The 7,650-nt window shown below is 46.4% G+C and overlaps 1 non-coding gene across 1 annotated transcript; it reads right to left on the bottom strand.

Annotated features, from left to right (window-relative positions):
• Positions 1–4,581: 4,581 nt before the first annotated feature.
• On the bottom strand, positions 4,582–4,684 carry LOC113610903 (U6 spliceosomal RNA). Its single transcript, XR_003429285.1, has one exon. It is a non-coding gene; the product is annotated as a U6 spliceosomal RNA (small nuclear RNA).
• Between the last annotated feature and the right edge of the window lie 2,966 nt (positions 4,685–7,650).

Genomic DNA, 7,650 nt, shown 5'->3' with positions numbered 1-7,650 from the left:
ACTCTTAGTTGTGGCATGCATGCGGGATCTAGTTCCCTGACCAGGGAACGGACCCAGGTCGCCTGCATTGGGAGCGCAGAGTCTTACCCACTGGACCACCAGGGAAGTCCCTGTGCCTCATTTAAATGGAGATTATAATGGTGCTTACCTCACAGAGTTATGAAAATGAAATGTTAATATATATGTGGTTCTTAGGACAGTGCTTGGCACAGAGTAAGCACTAACTGTTGGCTATTATTACATTATTATTATCTGCAGCCCAAGTCATCCAGTGACTCCTCCTGAGTTTCGGTATGGCTGGGTGGTAGATTGTCTCCACGTGTGTCTTGGAGTTAAGTTCCCGCTTCCAGTCCCAGAGTAAGGCAGGAAGGTGGGCAGACCCAGGTGGTTACCGAAGAGGTTGGTCTGGGTGAGCTGAAAATGCAGTGATGTCAGCAGGTGGTGAAAATCTCCCCCTTTCACTCATTGTGTGCTATGAGGGCACGCGTGGGTGGATGGCTGGGGCCCAGGATGTGTGTGGGTTTCATTCCCACAGTGGTTTCAGGGGAGTTGAGTCAGAGAGCATTTTTTAAATATGGCTGCTATAAATGATTTGACTAATTGATCTGGATAATTCTACATACTCTTTCTCAATATTCTGAATTTATGGCTGTGGTTTTCTTTTCTTTTTCTTCTCTCTCTCTCTTTTCCCCCATATCCACTGAACTTGGCCTCTGGGGATTATGGGGGTCGCAGGATCATAGTGTGATCAAGGGATCAAGGTGATACTAACCATTGAGCTCTGGGATCATCCGAAAGAAGTATTCATCCTAGGAGATCCTTAAATGTCAAACTGGCCCAAGGGAAAATCTGCTAGGCTGGCTTGACAAGTTTAGTTCTCATTTCTCTGATCTGATTAGTGAGACTAACTCTTTCAAGGCAAGAAACATGAAGTTAATTGCCAAGGTAGACAGGACAATGCTCTTTTTGGAGACTTCAACAACACACAGTGACTCCCTCACTCAGCACCTCTCTTGCTGATGCCTCCCCAGCACCCTGGGGCTTCACATCTCATTGGGGGGATGACTCCCAAAATGATCCAGGGTTTGGGGAAGTGGAGGGCTTGGGTGAAAAGGGCTCTGACTTCATCCCAGGCAACGTTATCTCCTTCCGTCTTCAGTCACAGGCCTGAAAGAGAGAAAGTGGCAAATCACTCTGGATTCTTGGTTGCAAACGATAGAACCCAATCTGGCGAGCTTAAGCAGAAAAGGCTTAAGGTACTTCTAAGAGTCTCTATGAGGGCATGAAGCCAGGCTTGGCAGCTGTGACAAGGCAGAGCTGCTGTAAAGAGACACAACTGCTGCCCTGAGTGTGGACCAGGTGCGACCCCTGGCAAGACTGATGCTGGGCTCACACTCCGCTACTGCTACCTCTGGCAGCTGGGCACTTCCGCCCGCCTCCACCCTCGCCAAACTGGGTGGGGCTCAATTCCCAAATCCAGGCTCTGAGGTTGCATCTGATTGGTGGACATCAGGTCACATGTCTGGGCCCTAACTGCAAAGGAAGCTGGGAAAGTGCATTTCGGGTTTCTGCTTTACCAGATGCGCAGAGTAAAACGGTTGAGGACATCCTAAAGGAGATTGGTTGGGGGCGCCAAGAGGAATGACCGATGTTAACATATAATCAACAACTTAAAAATCACATGACTAAGACCCCCTCAGAACCAACCATACTACCTTGACAGAGACCTTTGGGCCGTGACCTGCTGCGTGGGTGTAAACCCACCCTACACGCCCTCAAGTTCTTACTCTGCCCCTGGGAGTCTACAGCATAAGGGTGGACCCTCCTCCTCATCAGGGGCCTTCATTCCCTATGTATCCCAGAAGCATTGGTTTAATTGTTGCTTTTGTTTGGGCCTTTTTAGGCAAACTCAAATGACTTCAAGTGCCAGGCAGGTAAATAAGTGGGTGAAGTGAGCAGAGGGGAGGGCATACTTGGGACAGGAGAGGAACCTAAAGAACAGCCACTGCTCAGGGCCAGATGTTTCCATCTGGAAATATGGACCCTGTGGCCTAGATACTGTGAAGTTTACAGAGAAGCCAGAAATTTGGATTTCTTTACATGAAATCTCCAGATTTTTTAAATGTTTGATTAAATACTCTTGATTATTAAAATTTTTTTATTGTGAAAAACTTCAAATATACAGAGTGATGGTATAATAATCATCCACATCCAGATTCACTCATTGCTCAGATTTAATGCTTTTGACGTTTTGTCATATTTGTTTCATCTATTTTTTTTCTGCTTAAGTATTTTAAAGTAACAAAATCAAAAAAGCTAATAAAATATTTTCATCCTTAAATACTTCAATAGATTTCTGTTTAAAACATATTTTCCTGAATAGCTGCAATAATACTTAAGAAAATGAACAAATACCTTGTCTTTACTCAAATTTCTTTTACTCCCCCAAAATGACTTCTTTAGATGGGTTGTTCAAACCAGAATCCAATAGAGGACCGAGAATTGGATTTGGTTGTTACATGTCTTAAGTATCTTTAATCTAGAAGAAACACTGGTCTGTTCTGTTATTTTTGTGTGTTTCTACTGACAGTGATATGAAGAAGCCACACCGGCGTCTTGTTGACTGTCCTGTCTAGATATGTGTTGTTTCCTTGTGATGTCACTTCAATTGTTCCTTTATTCCCTGCATTTTCTGAAAACTGGAAGTTAAAGGTTTGATTAAATTTGGCAAGAATATATCCAGGTGTTGCTGACTCTGCCTAATTCATCACGCCAGAAAGCATGGGATGATGTCCTACTAGTGGTGATGCTAGATGAAGAACTAGGTTAAGATGATCCCTCCCATTGTAACTTTATATTTTCTTCTTTAGACTGATCATTTCCCCCAAGAAAGCGTTTACCTAATGATTTTAGCATCCATTGACGTTCCTTGCCTGAATCAATTTTTTCATTAGGGATTGCAAAAGAGTGTTTTTCTGATGCTATAATTTCTTTGACATTTATTAGCTGGCATTCTTCTGTAAATAAAAACTTTTGTGATTAGCTGGGACTATTCGCTTATCCTGAAATGGGAACTATTGGTTCCTACCGGAAGGCATTGTCAGGAACCACATCACAGGCTTCCAAGAGGTTATCTCTGGGTGATTATTTCAGTTTATTCAATTTGTTTATCTAAATTTTCTATGATAAGTGAGTATCACTTTTTTTTTAAGTTTAATTTTTTTAATTAATTAATTTATTTATTTATTTTGGGCTACATTGGGTCTTTGTTGCTGCGCGTGGGCTTTCTCTAGTTGCGGCGAGCGGGGGCTACTCTTCGTTGTGGTGCTCAGACTTCTCATTGAGGTAGCTTCTCTTGTTGCAGAGCACGGGCTCTAGGCGCACGCGCTTCAGTAGTTGTGACGTGCTGGCTCAGTAGTTGTGGCTTGCAGGCTCTAGAGCACATGGCCTTAGTTGCTCCGAGGCATGTGGGATCTTCCCTGACCAGAACTCGAACCCATGTGCTCTGCATTGGCAGGCAGATTCTTAACCACTGTTCCACCAGGGAAGTCCCGAGCATCACATTTTTTTAAAATTAATTAATTAATTAAATTTATTTATTTATTTTTGTCTGCGTTGGGTCTTCGTTGCTGCGCGCAGGCTTTCTCTAGTTGCGGTGAGCAGGGGCTACTCTTTGTTGCGGTGCACAGGCTTCTCATTGTGGTGGCTTCTCTTGTTGCGAAGCATGGGCTCTTGGTGCGTGGGCTTCAGTAGTTGTGGCATGCGGTCTCAGTAGTTGTGGCTCATGGGCTCTAGGGCGGAGGCTCAGTAATTGTGGCGCACGGGCTTAGTTGCTCCACGGCACGTGCGATCTTCCCAGACCAGAGCTTGAACCCGCGTCCCCTGCATTGGCAGGCAGATTCTTAACCACTGCGCCACCAGGGAAGTCCCTGAGTATCACTTTTTAATAAGAAATAATATTTAAGAAATGAAATCAGGATAAACACACAAGCATACTCAAAGAGTAGCCATACTAGGTAAGCAAACAAGAACCGGGCTGACCCAGGACCATGCCTTTAAGGTCAGAGATGCTTAGACAAGAGAACACCAGCCTTGTAGGTGCCTGCAGGGATGTTACACATCTACTCATCAACTCTGACTCTCACAGTATTCACTGTCATCCTCACCACTCACAGTTACCACACTAATCACAGGGTGGGGAGGGGCAGGATGGGGCGACCAGGACAGGATGCCACAGGCCCTTAGCTGAAAGAGTCAAGTCATCTTTGTCTTTGTCTTTGAGAGCATTTTGATTGTCTGGCCCTTCCCAGCCAGCCGTATCCCACTCTACCCCTGCCAGTTCTGGCAAAAACAACACAGGCTGGTGCCCTTGCTGTCAGGTCAACTGAGCAGTCACCCAACCTGGTAGTCAAAGCCAGCAGGCCACAGGGCAGGATGGTGCCCCAGTGATATGTGGTTTTCAGCATGTAAGTCTGGCACATCTTTTGTTAAATTTATCCTTAAGTATTTTCTGTTTTTGTTGTTGTTTTGCTGTAAATTGGTTTGCTTTTCCAATTTCACTTTTCAGTTATCGACTGCTAAAAAAATATGAAATGCTTCACAAATTTGCACGTCATCCTTGTACAAGGACCAGGTTAATCTTTTGTGTCATTCCAGTGATGTTATATGTGTTTTAAGTAAAAATGTAATAAGATCTACTCTTGTGAATTTTTAAGTAAAAATACACTCCAGGCAGGTAAGTCCCTTCTCTCCCGAGGCCTCCTGTGCTCCTAGACACTGCCACAGACCCATACCGGGGGCGTATGGGACCTCTGCCAGGAGAGTATACCTTCTGGGGCATCGTTAGCTGGCTCTTTCAGCCTGGATGCAGTCTGCGTTCTCCACTGCAAACTTCACACACTCATAACAGCTAAGATTCTGTAAAATGGTTCAGCAGTCCTAAAGCAGGGTGCAAAAATGCCAGGGGCTGGCTTACTGGCTCGGTCCTCACATGCACCCCCAAATTTTACTGGAGAGGAGAGAGATAATCCCATCTCATGGACCTAAGGACAGCCAGAAAGGGTGAGAAGGGAGGCACATCTGACAGGCTTTTAAGAGCTCATTTCTAACCCCCTCGGTGGATCATTTTGAGCCTTAAGGGGAAGACTATGCCTTCCCCAGAAGCCTGCAGGTGCTTCTGGAAGCCTCTTTTCAGCCTCAGATGAGACTGTCTGATGATGCGCTTTCTGGTCTGGTGTGCTTTCTAAGCTAACCACCATTAAATATCCTTTTTTCTTTTTTTAAACTGTAGTAAGATACACATAACATAAAATTTACCATTTTAGGACTTCCCTGGTGGTCCAGTGGTTAAGAATCTGCCTGCTAGCGCAAGGGACACAGGTTCAATCCCTGGTCCGGGAAGATCCCACATGCCGCGAAGCAACTAAGCCCATGTGCCACAACTAATGAGCCTGCACTCTAGAGCACTCGTGCCACAACTACTGAAGCCTGCGTGCCTAGAGCCCATGCTCCGCAACAAGAGAAGCCACCGCAGTGAGAAATCTGTGCACTGCAACGAAGAGTAGCCCCCGCTCACTGCAACTAGAGAAAGCCCGCAAGCAGCAACGAAGACCCAAAGCAGCCAAAAATAAATAAGTAAATAAATAAATTTGTTAAGAAAAAAAAAAGAATGAATTAGGGAATTCCCTGGTGGTCCAGTGGTTAAGACTTTGTGCTTCCAATGCAGGGGGCATGGGTTCCATCCCTGGTCAGGGAAGTAAGATCCCACATGCCGTGTGGGCAAAAAAAAAGAAAAAAAAAGAAAAAGAATGAATTAAAAGTAGGTTCCCCAGTCCTCCACACCCAAACCACTTGGCTGCCCCAAGATGAATGATGTGATAGAAATCTTTCTTTCCTTGTGGCTTCTATTAGCTGGTCCAGGCCTCACTGGCTTAGCCCAGCTTGGGGCTGTGAAACTGCAGGTCTACTCGCCTAAGTGGAAGTGTGGGTAGATTCCTATGGGGAGGGGCCCTCCAGATCAGCTCCAGCCCTCCCCTCTGCTCTGGCCATGGCTCCATTAGAGAGGCTGCAGTCCTGCCCACCCCCTAAATTGTCTGGGGTCTGCATTACTTCCCAACATTCCACCCCAGACCCCATGGCTTCCCTGAGCCAGGGAAGGATGGGCAGGATGCCATCCAAGGCCCTCCAAGAGTAGGGAGGGGAATTATGAGCTCCTTCCTCAAAAGTGAAACTATCCCGCCTTGGGCAGAGCCTGAGGCTGACGGTCTGTCATCAGGGTGAGAATTGCCCCAGTCCGTGTGCAGACTCAGGATCTTTGCAGCGTAACTGGCTTCAAAGAAGGAGTTTAGTCTTAGAAGGAGTTTCAGCCTTGCTCAGTAGCTCCAGAGCCCCCCATCTGCTTTAGTCCCATCTCTTGACAGGCTTCCGTGAGGAGCCTGGGCTGCCTCCCCAGGGGACCTTCCTTTTGTCCTTGGGTTCTCACAAAAGTGAATGGACCCAGTGTTCCAGACCATTTCCATAGGACCCAAGGTGAGCTGTTCTGGGCTCTGTGCGGTCCTGATAAGGCAGGCCTGGGACATGCCTCATTGGCTTCATCCACGGCTTGGCTCTCTTTGCCAGAAAAGGGAGGGCCAGTCCCACAGGGTTCTGAGATTGTACTGGCCCTCAGTCATGGTTTGCCCAGGGATTACAGCTGGGTGGGAGTGGAGGTGGGGTTGGAGCAAGACGGTAGGGGTCCCAGGCCTCAGGCTAGCAGGGGTCAAGATAGATGATGGGGCAGAGGTGAGGCAAGCACCACCCAGCCTTATACCTACACTTCTGCACCCCACTCCACCCTCCACCATGCTGAACCGCAACACTGACCCTACAGTAAGTACAGGGACCACTCAATCAGCTGTGTGATGTCCAGCAACATCCTTAAGCTTTCTGAGCTGTAAAAATGGGGATTCTAGAAAATACCCAGAAGGGTTTTTGGAAGGTTAAATATGAATGTTCCTTGTGTAATGCCAGACACTCAGAAAGTGTGCAATACACATCATTTTCCTCTCTGCTTTCTTCTCTATAACAGTTTTATGCACATTGCTTTGGTTTTATCAGGGAAGCTAGGCAGGCTGGCAGTTCCCAGAAGAGGTGGGGAAGCCACCGTCTTCTCTTTGTACCCAGAAATACTGCCACCAATGGATGGCTTCCTCCAGAGGCCACCAGCTAACACTGGAGTACTGACACCCTGGGCGGAACCGACGGCTGGGTAAATGGCTGCTGTGGAGGAGAAACAATGTCCTCAAAGACCCACCCTTTACCCAGACCCACCAAGGACACCTATTCTTCATATCACTGCCAGTAAAAATTCCCATCTTGAGACTCAATCCAGTTCAGTTAGAATCTGTGGAGGTGGGACCAGCTTTGGGTATTGTTTAAAAGTCCCCAGGTGCTTCTAATGTGTAACCAGGTTAAGAACTACTGGTCTAGTCCAACCTCCCCATTGTAGAGATAAAAACACACAGGGGGAAATAAAAACAATCTCAGAAAGGTTAAAAGAAATAAATATTTAAAGTGACAGGGAGAATTTAGTGCAAAATAGGTGCCCCAAAGAGGGAAGCTATTATTATTTCATTATTTCTATTATTGCTCTAGACAGGGCTGGCTTCAGGG

Source organism: Aethalodelphis obliquidens, unplaced genomic scaffold (genome assembly GCF_003676395.1).
Source record: "Aethalodelphis obliquidens isolate GAN/ISIS:26980383/991018 unplaced genomic scaffold, ASM367639v1 scaffold65, whole genome shotgun sequence".
In the NCBI taxonomy this organism is placed as follows: Eukaryota; Metazoa; Chordata; class Mammalia; order Artiodactyla; family Delphinidae; genus Aethalodelphis; species Aethalodelphis obliquidens.
Note: the sequence above shows the minus strand (reverse complement) of the source record. Positions and strands in the feature narration are given on the sequence as shown.